This window comes from Odontesthes bonariensis, chromosome 11 (genome assembly GCF_027942865.1).
Source record: "Odontesthes bonariensis isolate fOdoBon6 chromosome 11, fOdoBon6.hap1, whole genome shotgun sequence".
NCBI lineage: Eukaryota > Metazoa > Chordata > Actinopteri > Atheriniformes > Atherinopsidae > Odontesthes > Odontesthes bonariensis.
This window is the reverse complement of record NC_134516.1, coordinates 8969242-8979751: the sequence shown is the minus strand read 5'-3', so window position 1 is coordinate 8979751 and position 10510 is coordinate 8969242. Positions and strand designations below refer to the sequence as shown.

General features: G+C 43.5%; 1 long non-coding RNA gene across 1 annotated transcript in view; it reads left to right on the top strand.

Annotated features, from left to right (window-relative positions):
• LOC142391332 (uncharacterized) overlaps positions 1-10510 on the top strand; it is a 397679-nt gene that overhangs the window by 312426 nt on the left and 74743 nt on the right. The gene's annotated exons all lie outside the window — the stretch shown is intronic.

Below are 10510 nucleotides of genomic sequence, written 5' to 3'. Positions count from 1 at the left end.
GTGCACAGGGGTGGAGCAGTGATTTTAAATGTGGGGGTGTTCCAGGGGGGGCACATGAGCGCCACATCAAGCCCATAGACACGACACTGAAGTTTGCATCCGATTCACGAATTAAAGGGATAATCCGGAGTAAAATGCAATTTAGATCAATTTACGGGATGTTGGGAGTACGTACGTTACGTTGACATCAAAATCATGTCATTCGGATGTGTTTAGAGAATTTCGATTTGACCGTTTTTAGCCAAAAGTCGTTAGCCTGGAAGTGATGAGGGCATCGAGTATCGCCACTACAAAACGCTATTTTTATACCTCTTCTACAGCTCCAAACAACATAACACTTACGTGGTAGTGAGTAGAGGGTCCCTAAAGCCAAACCCAAGTGTCCCGAGGTCTTCATGTGGTCGGATATAGAGTCCAGAATTAATTTAATCAAGCCAACCATTCCGGAAATGTGTCTGCTGCAGCTGCCGGTTAAGACCGTGGTGAAGTTGGTTTGAAATTGGTTTGAAAAAAAAGACACCTTATTTCCTTATTGTGAATATCTGTCGAATATCCAATATCAAACCAACTTCACCACGGTCTGTAGCGGCAGCTGCAGCAGCAACATTTCCGGAAAGGTACTGGCTTGATTAAATTCATTCTGGACTCTATATCCGACCACATGAAGACCTCGGGACACTTCGGTTTGGCTTTAGGGACCCTCTACTCACTACCACGTAAGTGTTATGTTGTTTGGAGCTGTAGAAGAGGTATAAAAATAGCGTTTAAAACACAATATAAATTGATGCCCCCATGGCTATGTTGTCAGTCCGAAATCTCCGTGCAAGCAACACTGTCAGGGTCGGATGAAATTTTTTTGCGTCTTTGCTATTGTCCTTTAAATGGATGGGCATAAAGGGCCATTTCACTGCATTTTTTGCATTTTGATCGCCCTAAACTAGGTCCTGTATGGAAACTACAATAGTTAGACTGCTCAAATCTGGGTGGAATTATTCTAAAGAGGCTGTAGATTCATTAAAACCTTGTTTGGGATTTGTGAAACCTTTTTCTGATTTGTGAAAATGCAGAACAGGGCCATTTTACTGCTTTTTTTTTGTATCCTCATCACCCTAAACTAGATCCTGTATGGAAACTACAATAGTTAGACTGCTCAAATCTGGATAGAATTATTCTAAAGAGGGTACAGGGTCTTTAAAACATATTGTATGTTGGTGCATTACAGGGTGGGCAAACCGTTAATATAATACATCCATGGGGCAAACGGAAAATGTGGGGGGGGGGTGAAATCATCTTGCTGTAAAAAGTGGGGGGTCTCGAATCCCCCACGGGTGCAACACCCGTGCATCCATCGGGCTTCTTGCTGCCCTACTCGGCTCTCCCTCCTCAGGTCCGTCCTGATCCCAGATTCTGACCTCGTAGTGGCTGTCTGGCTGCAGTGGGTCAGACGCTGAGTGGCGACGCAGCTCTTACTCTTTATGTCCAGATGGCACTTTGGCAAATCCCATTTCATTTACAAAAGGTGTTTTCCTCAAGCAGGCTGGCGCTGGCATTGGGACAGGATGTACCGAGAGGCACTGGGATCACCTTTGGATTAACTTGATCTATTTGTGTCGGTGGCAATATTTGTAGGCAAAGGGAAGCTATTTATATAAAACAAAGATATCTTTAGGGCCGTTCTATTAGTTGCAATTCAGCATTTATTGCACATAAACCAATGTTGGCGCTGCTTTTATTTTTGACCCACTGTTTCCAGACATATAAAGACCATTCTGCCCCCGAATTGACCTAAAAAATCCTCTTTACACCCCCAAGAGTGAACCTCCCACAGTGCTGTTGATGTATTCCTTGTTGCTGAGAAAGCAGGTGGGCTGCTGGTTAAACCCTCAATGTCCAGACTGTCAATAAATAGGCCTGCCCCTCCCGTGGGCCTCCCAAGACTCCAGGCGGGGATTAGCTCATCCGCTGTCCCGAGCTTTGGAAATGTGCCTCATGTTTGTACACAAACCGAAAAGAAAACCTGTTTACGTGAGCAAATGTACAAAGGCTAAAGGCAGATTTTTTTTGTGGAGAAATCTGATGTTAAACAATTGACTGCACAGCAGGTGAAGACTCAAGAATGTGTCGGGATAAGCATTCAGTTAGTCAGCAGGTTTTAATGGTTTAATTTTGAACTTGACTGCCTGTGGGGTCAGACAGTGAGGCTTTGTTCCTCGGCCTTATATATTAATCTAATGTTCTACCCCGTCCACTGCACCCTCTGAGTCCTCACGGACGTCTCTGATGCAGTTTACATCAGTTGTCAGCGGAGTCTTGTTCTCTGTTGGACACACGTGCGCTCAATCAGCGCTCATACAGCGTGAGCCCTCCGATGCCCCGTGGGAGGCAAAGAGAAGAAAGCCCGTGTGGACATTCCCGAGTAATGACCGGTTATAGTGCCGCCGTTGCTGTGGTTGTTTGTGTATGTGGGTCATGTGTGCGCGTGTGTTTTGGGAAGCAGCTGATGGGAGGTGTGAGCACGAGGCAGCGCTGCAGCCCGGCCGGGAGCCCCCTCACCAGCACACGCAGTCTAAGGTTGTCTGTCTTGATATCTGAAGCTCCTCTTTTTCCTCTGGGGGTCTTTTGAGAAGAAAATCCTAAACCTGCCTCTGTTTCTTTGTCGCCCCCCATCCGTACCCACAATCTCTCTCTTTTGAATTTTTTTTTATTCAAAAGATTGATATTGATTTCAGCCACAGCTTACACCCCCCCCCCCCCCCCCCCCGGTGATTTCAATTAAAGACACAAGATTTAAGGGGCCCGACAGTACAAAACATAACAAAACAACAGTTTTGATGATGGGAGTTTTGGGAAATATCTTTTCTCTCTCTCTTCTTGCGGTTTCATTGTTGTGTTTTGTGACGTGTGGTCAGTGGTGTCAAAAGTACACACATTTGTTACTTAAGTAGAAGTATAGATACTGCAGTTTAAAAACACTCTGGTAAAAGTTGAAGTATCAACTTGACCTCTTTACTCAAGTAAAAGTGAAAAAGTATGCGCTCCAAAACCTACTTAAAGTATAAAAGTATAAAGTAACCTTTAAATTAAAAAAATTAAAAAAATTTTTTTTTTAAAACTCACACACAAAAAGGTAGATGCCACTATATGAATTCCAAGCTTAATTTTAAAACTGATTAGTTCTGCACGTGGCCCAAGACAACAATCATAAAACCAATACTGTCAAAGACAAAGTCACTCAAGGAGCATGTTCTTTCTCAAACTTTATTGGAATTCAATTACACATGAGGTAGTATTCAAGAGGGAGGTCGTGAGGTATTCATGTTCGTCCCATCAAAAAAACAAACAAAAAAAAGTCTTACTGCCTGAAAAATTCAAAGAAAAAAGATATACACACGCACGTTCCCCCCTTTGTCATAGCTGGCAGTCAAAACAAAAACGTTATATGATTCATCCAATTACACTCGTTCTCACTAGGTGTGGATGGCGCACATGACGTGAAATACATAAACATTAAACTGAAGCCAAGAGTAACGAGGCTGTTTGTTTTGAAAATGTAATGAGTAGAAGTCAGAAGTAGGCAGAACAATAAGTAATGGAGTAAAGTACAGATACCTAAAAAGTGTACTTAAGTACAGTAACGAAGTATTTGTACTTTGTTACTTGACACCTCTGCGTGTGGTTGACGTTTCAGTTTTTTGCGTTGTGGTTTGAGAAATGTTTCGTCTGGTTTTTTGTCTTTTTGTGAAAAAGATTCAGTGTCATGTGGTACATAATAATAAACACATTGCCGTGACTTGCTGTTGATAAATCCACGTGAAAACCATCCTTTGATCTATTCGTGAGTTGGCTGTTTTCTTCCTGATGTCAGATAAGCGCTCCTTTTGAAATGGGTGAAATTTTGCTGCGGTCTGATAAACTGTGCGCACTGCTTCCACTCTGTAGTGGGTTCCCTGCTTCAAAAGAACAGAACAGCTGCTCTTAGCAGAGAGCAGCCATCCAGTGTAGGTAGTTTTGGTACTGATACAGGAAATTGGCACATTGTGCTGCTTTAAGTAAAAAAAAGGCAAGGCCTATATCCAATTTAAAAAAAAGCAACATGCTTTGTGGCCCCAATTCCTGGCATTGCTTCTGGTTTTAATGCTAAGATGTCTCCCTGCTTTCATCCTGTCTTTGCAGAACTCTGGTGTAAAAATATTGCTCATAGAAAGAGATGTTTTCAGGATGTCCCTGCAGCAGTTCGTCCTTTGGACAGGGTCTCATTTCTCAGAGGCATGTACCCCCCCCCCCCCCCCCCCCCCCCCCCCGCACCAGCTGAGAGCTGTCTGAGATTTCAAAACAGAACCCAGATGGAAGCACGGCGAGAGCGGCACGTAGCTTTTACCCCACTGGGGCGAGAGTGGGGGATTATGGGGGATTACATCCCTCTGGTTATCCTGCACTTTTCCTCCCCTCAGCACCTTCCTTCGCTCCCCTCAAAGTTGTACAAACAGAAAAAGTATTTCAACCCCAACCGGCCTGGTGATGTCCACGTGCTAATTTTATCATGAGACAACGCAACAGAGAATTTAACTGCATCTTTGTCGGGACTCTCATGTAGCATTCATTTAGCAGGTAATGATTTTTCCTCACCCATGTTGTTTACTAGCCTGGGAATTTCCATGCTGCTTTGCGCACGATTTCATTCACACTGCAAAGGCAGCCTGGAAACCACCGCCCTTATTTTTGCCAGAGTTTGGGAACCAATCACAGAACGAAGCTTGTAGAGTGTTAATCCAACATGGCAGCCGACACAACGTTGTTCGATGCAGCCTTAGAAAGTGTTTTAAGTAGCTTAGAGCGCAAGTTTACTTTTATTTGACTTTTTTTTCTTCTTCTTCCTCGTCGAATTTCTGTCGTCATCTGGTATAAGTGATACAATTGGCTATGAATCGCGCGCAAAGCAGCATGGGAAGAATCAGACGCCATTTGATAGACATTCGTAGCGCCCAATAAACGGCTCTAGGCATTCGTAAACCACGCCTCAAATACGAGAAAATGCACACCTAGTTCCCAGACCACCATCTCATCGAGATGTGGACGCATCAGCCAGGCTAGTTGTTTACACTAATCTTCAACATGTCAGTCTGCACTGACAGGTTTTCTGTTTTTGAGCCACGTCACTGTAAGAATGCAGTGGCATTCCCGCACGAGTTCGGCATCTAGCAGACAGGTGGTAATAGGTACAAAGCAGCCACTTCACATGGGTGTGGCTGAGACTGTCAGCTCACAGATTTACCTCCGTCTTCCTGGAGGAAAAGCTCCATTAGGAGGAAAAGCTCCATTAGACAGACAGCAACAAATGTGCCCTGTGGAACTCTTAATGACAGTTCAATTCAACTTAAGTACACACCACTTTAATCATTTGTTTGTTTTGGCTGTCTTGGAGAGGCTGCAGCCTTATGTGCATCTTTTCCGTGCTGGCAGGCAGACATCACAGCAGACTACAACATGCCCAACAATGCGAGAGATCACCTTCTCATCAGGCTGTTTGTGCGCACACGCTGCTTCACTTTATTAGAAGGAGAAGCTCGGAAGGAGTTTTGGTTCATGGGCCCACAAGAAGAACAGCCACGGTCAAAGCAAGAGCGGAAAGTTAAAGTTATTACAGAAAAATGCCAATCGACAGGACACGGTAAGGTAAACAGGTGGAAACACAGTTAAACAATAGTTTGAGCACAAGTTTCTATCACTGCCGACCTATTTTCGCTCTGGGAACCAAAGCTTTTATCATTATGTTAGTCTAATTCACTGAAAAATGGCACAGTTTGTCTTGTCATTACACTAAAAAAAAAAAAAAAAAATCCATCTAAACATAGCTTTAGAAACGCTGCCTGACATGGCAGGAATGTCACGCTCTGAAGCGGTGACACACGGATTCCCTTCACTGTGTTTCACTTAACAGTGCAGGCTACCATGGAAACGGAACCAATAAGCCGGAGGCTTTTCTACATTTTTTGCATCCAATTATCAATATAACAGGGCAAAATGAGCTGAGAAAGAGGACACAAACACTCATGAGATCCAATTGTTTCTTTTGTAGAAGAACATGCACTGAAGGGGTTTTACTATAACATAAACATTTTAATACTATATCTAAGTATACTTTACCATATGTCTTAATGTCAGGACGTCCCTTTAGATATTTTTCAGATGTAATTTTGCCTCCATGGTTAATGGAATGAACAACCACATTTAAGAGAAAGTTGCAACAGTACCAAAACTAGAGCAATTAAAGCAATTAAAGCACAGCAGTTCTTTAATTCATTTGCACTTTGATCTATATCCGACTTTTATTTCGGCATAACCCAAGATATTTTTATGTCTTGTTAATCTAATGGCGCATTTCCACTAGCTCGGCACGGCTTGGTGTGGTTGTGTTTCCATTACAACTGAGTAGCACTTTGTGCCTCTTCGACGTGGGCGGGGTCGTCGTAACACGGCTGCGCGACCAGAACAACAACAGCAACATACGAGGAGGATAGCATGGAGGACATGGAGGCGCTCGTGTTGCTGCTCACCCTGTGGCTTTTTGTCGCACAGACGGCAAGAGTAGAGAGCCAGAGAAGACTCCTGGCCACCAGACAAAACAGTATTGAAAAGTGACGACACTCATCGGCCAATCAGTGGAAAGCAGTCGGCTGACGTCACGTTTTAGTTACGCTTCGGCCCGTTGGAACCAGGGCTGAGGTGATACCAAAAGTCTACCCGGTTGCAGGTACTGCGTGCTAGTGGAAACACGCAAATAGCGCACCGAACCGTGCCGAGCCGAGCCGAGCCGAAGCGAGCTAGTGGAAACGCGCCATAATCCATTCATATATTCTCCATACCTGCTTTATCCTATTCAGGGTAGTTGGGGGCTGAAGCCTATTGCCAGTCCACTGCAGGGCCAACACAAAGACAGGAGTACATTTACACTTACTCCTAGGATTAGTTAGCCTCGCATGCATGTTTTTGGACTGTGGGAGGAAGAATCTGAAGAGAACTCCACACAGAAAGAACTCTTCTTTGCAATGAGACGAATTTAATCTGTTAACTCACACACATTCCTGCATTTCAGGCCCGGAACATATTCCTAAAAAAGTTGGAACAGTAAAGCTTTTACCCTTTCCCACAACACTTAAAATGCTTTCTGACATGAAGGCTAAAAAGCACATAGCATCTCAACTGAAATGTCCCATTCTTCCTGCAGAAAAGTCTTCATGTGTACAACAGTTCAGACTTGTGATTGCTGTATTTTTCATTTCAACATTCCCCCGGTATTTTCTGTTGGAGACAGATCGGGACTGCAGAGCACCTTCTGCTTTATCAGCCATAACTTTGTAACGGGTGCACAATTCGGTTATGCATTGTCGCAAAAGAGATATGTTCTTGATGGCAGCACACGTTGCTCTAAAATCTCCCTTTCTGCACTAATGCTGCAACCGGAAGTGTGAACGAGCTTTGCCAGGAGAACTGATAAAGCCTCACACTATCCGAGAGCCTGGCTTTTGGATCTGTTCCTGATAACGGTCTGGATGGTCCTTTTCGTCTTGAATCTGTAGCCCACAGTGTCCATTTTATCCAAGAAAGATCTTGAATTGGTCTCTGACCACAAGACATGTTTACACTGTTTGATGGTCCATTCCAGCTGCCTCCAAGCCCAGAGAAGCAGAGGCCTCTGGACTACCTATACCGTACATAAGGCAAGGTAAAGTTTGAAGTGGAATTAGTGAATCCATGTGGTTATATTAGTTATTAATCAATGATCATTTTTGACGGAGTGTTCATCTGAGGGATCTGATTTCATGGGTGTCGCACTTCCGTCCTCTCCGTCAACACACTGAAATTCTTTGATTGAGTCATTGAGGTACTCACTGAGATGATGCAATGTAGAGGAAGAATAATCCAAATATCTTTTAATCTTTCTTTCATTTCTTTTTTCTTTCAAATCTTTTTAAAACAAGTTTTTTTCTTCTTTTTTTTCTCTTCCATAGCATCTGAACTTTTTTCTGATTTGGGCTTTTATGTGAACAAGTACATTTTTGATAGAAAAATATCAAAGAAATCAACATGTAATAAGTCTGTTAAAAGGCATTCATGAGGAAATATCTTGTACACTTCCAGTTAATGCATCACTTCAAAGTATCGGTTTGTTTAAACGCAGCAACAAAAGCTGCAACCATCTGCACCCTCTTCCTGTGGTATGAACATAATATCAGCCTCAAAGCGAAGGAACGCATCACAAGCTAATTACATTAGTTTGTAGGGTTCCATGACATGTTTATAAAAAGCCCTGCTCGCTACTAACCCATCCAGGAGCCTGGTGCTGCATGCCACCAGTAACGTCAGCAGCTCTGCCTCTTTCTTTATTGGATTTGTGGATGTTTACACCCCTGCAGCTCCAGGAACATGAAGAACACATGAGATTTACCCACACAATCTTAAAATAAGGCTATTTAGATGTTTTTTACAGGGAGCTTTCCAAGTTGCGCGTCGATGCTCGAGGTCGACGTCTCATAACAGCAGTCGTCAAAACGAACATGCAATATGATATTATTTCAAAGAGCTTCAATGTTTCTTAAAGCCTGACATGTCATGTCACTGACAGGTTTGCAAAAGGTTATATTTCTCTTACAGATTGTCAGCTATGCAATAAAAATGTTCAAATTGCTATTAGTGTTAACAATACATCATAATAATATCTTAAACATTTACAAAGCCTCCTCTACGGAGGCCCCTTGGGGACACGGGGGAGAAGAAAATGATGGGTGAATAAAAAAAAAGGACAGACTTTTTGGGGCAAAAGTTTTGCGAGATCCCACAAAATTAAGCAAAATGAGACAGAAAGCTACCTTTAAGAGATTCAAAATGATCACAAAAAGACAGAATGCATGCAAACTGATGACACTGTGGGACAAAATAACTGAAATCAAACACAAATGTAACCACCAACCATAAAGAGATGCAACTTGACCCGTGTGACACAAAATGATGCACAAAGTGGCCATTAAAGCAATACAATAGCCGCTTTCGGACTGTAGGAACCTTTGGCAGTTCTAATAACATTTTAATCCGCGGGGCCGTTTTCTCCCGTGTTCGGACATACAGGAACTCGGGGCTTTCTCCCTTAGTTCCTATAACTATTTAGCTCCTTCTCCGAGGTCGGGTCTTTTCATGGTTCTATAGAACTAATCTAAGGGAGGTGTGTGGTGGTCGGTAGCTACGCCCCATATAATTCTATCACGGCTGAAATGTCTCCTCATACAACACAGACACAACCGGCGGGTGTTTAATAAGTTAAACTTACACTGGTCTTATTTGCCTGCAGCGCTCTGCTCTCCTTTCTTCCTTCATGAAATAAAAAAGGATCGTCTCCTGACTCTCTCTGTGAGCTCTTCCAGCCTCGATATTAGACGCCTGATGTGATTGTCCATGATTAATATCACCATCATGCAGACCATAAACACAGTGGCCTCCCCGCTCTCCATATTAGCTTCTTGGTGGTGTTTTTTCTACTCTCCTTACTTTTACCGTTTTGTTTTGTGTTTGAATGTAGCGCTAAACGGCTAACGGCTAACACGTCACTGCAGCAGACGGCTGCGCGCGGCGCATCAGTCCCTATCAGGTCCCGACTCATGTGCGAATGCAGACTGAAACAGTTCCGCTGGGGAAGGATAGTTATCAGAACGAAATTCGAGGAGGGTTGTTCTGATAACTACTTTCTTAGAACGGTCTGTCCGAAAGCGGCTAATGTAACTTCTCAAAAAGCCCATTATGGAGCTCCCCCTACAGGCATGGAGGTAATGTACGGTTACATCGTAAATACAACACCCTTTCGCTTTCACGTTTCACGTTTGTTGACGAACCGGCGAGGAGTCAGAAGGTGCAAGCTATGTCGACCGAGAAGGTAAGAGTAATCAAATATACCTGGGAGCGTGAGAGGGGTCTATTTGTTTTTGCGGTAGGTGTGCCAGAAAGCAAGTTGAAGTACTTCCGCTCAGCTCCCGGGCCGCTCCAGCAAAGTTACATAGCGCAGTTTTTCCAACTCGGACCCCCGAAGGGCATAGGAGACAGGCCAATCGTAATATTAAAACTCATTCCAGCCGCACAATTTTTTTGAAGCGGTTATTTTAAGGTAGAAATGTTACATAGTATTGCTTTAAGAGAAGAAAAAAGAACAAGTGGAGACCCGTTCACAGGTCAAAGGTGCTTTCTACTGACTAAATATTTGAAGTAATGGCAACTGGTTTCAAGCCCTTTGCAGACTAGTGTCTTCTGTTTGATTAAGTGCAGAGCACACAGTCTGTACTCTGGGTGACTTTGTGCTGAACAGCAACGATCAGAGGGCCCGCACGGCTGTCACAATGCCAGCTCCAACATTGAACGCTTGCTTCCGCCTCCTCTGTGCGGATACGTTGCCTCAGCACTTAGACTTCAGATGGCAGGAAAGATAAGTTTCGACCTTGATGATGTGATCTCATACCAAAACAAAAAT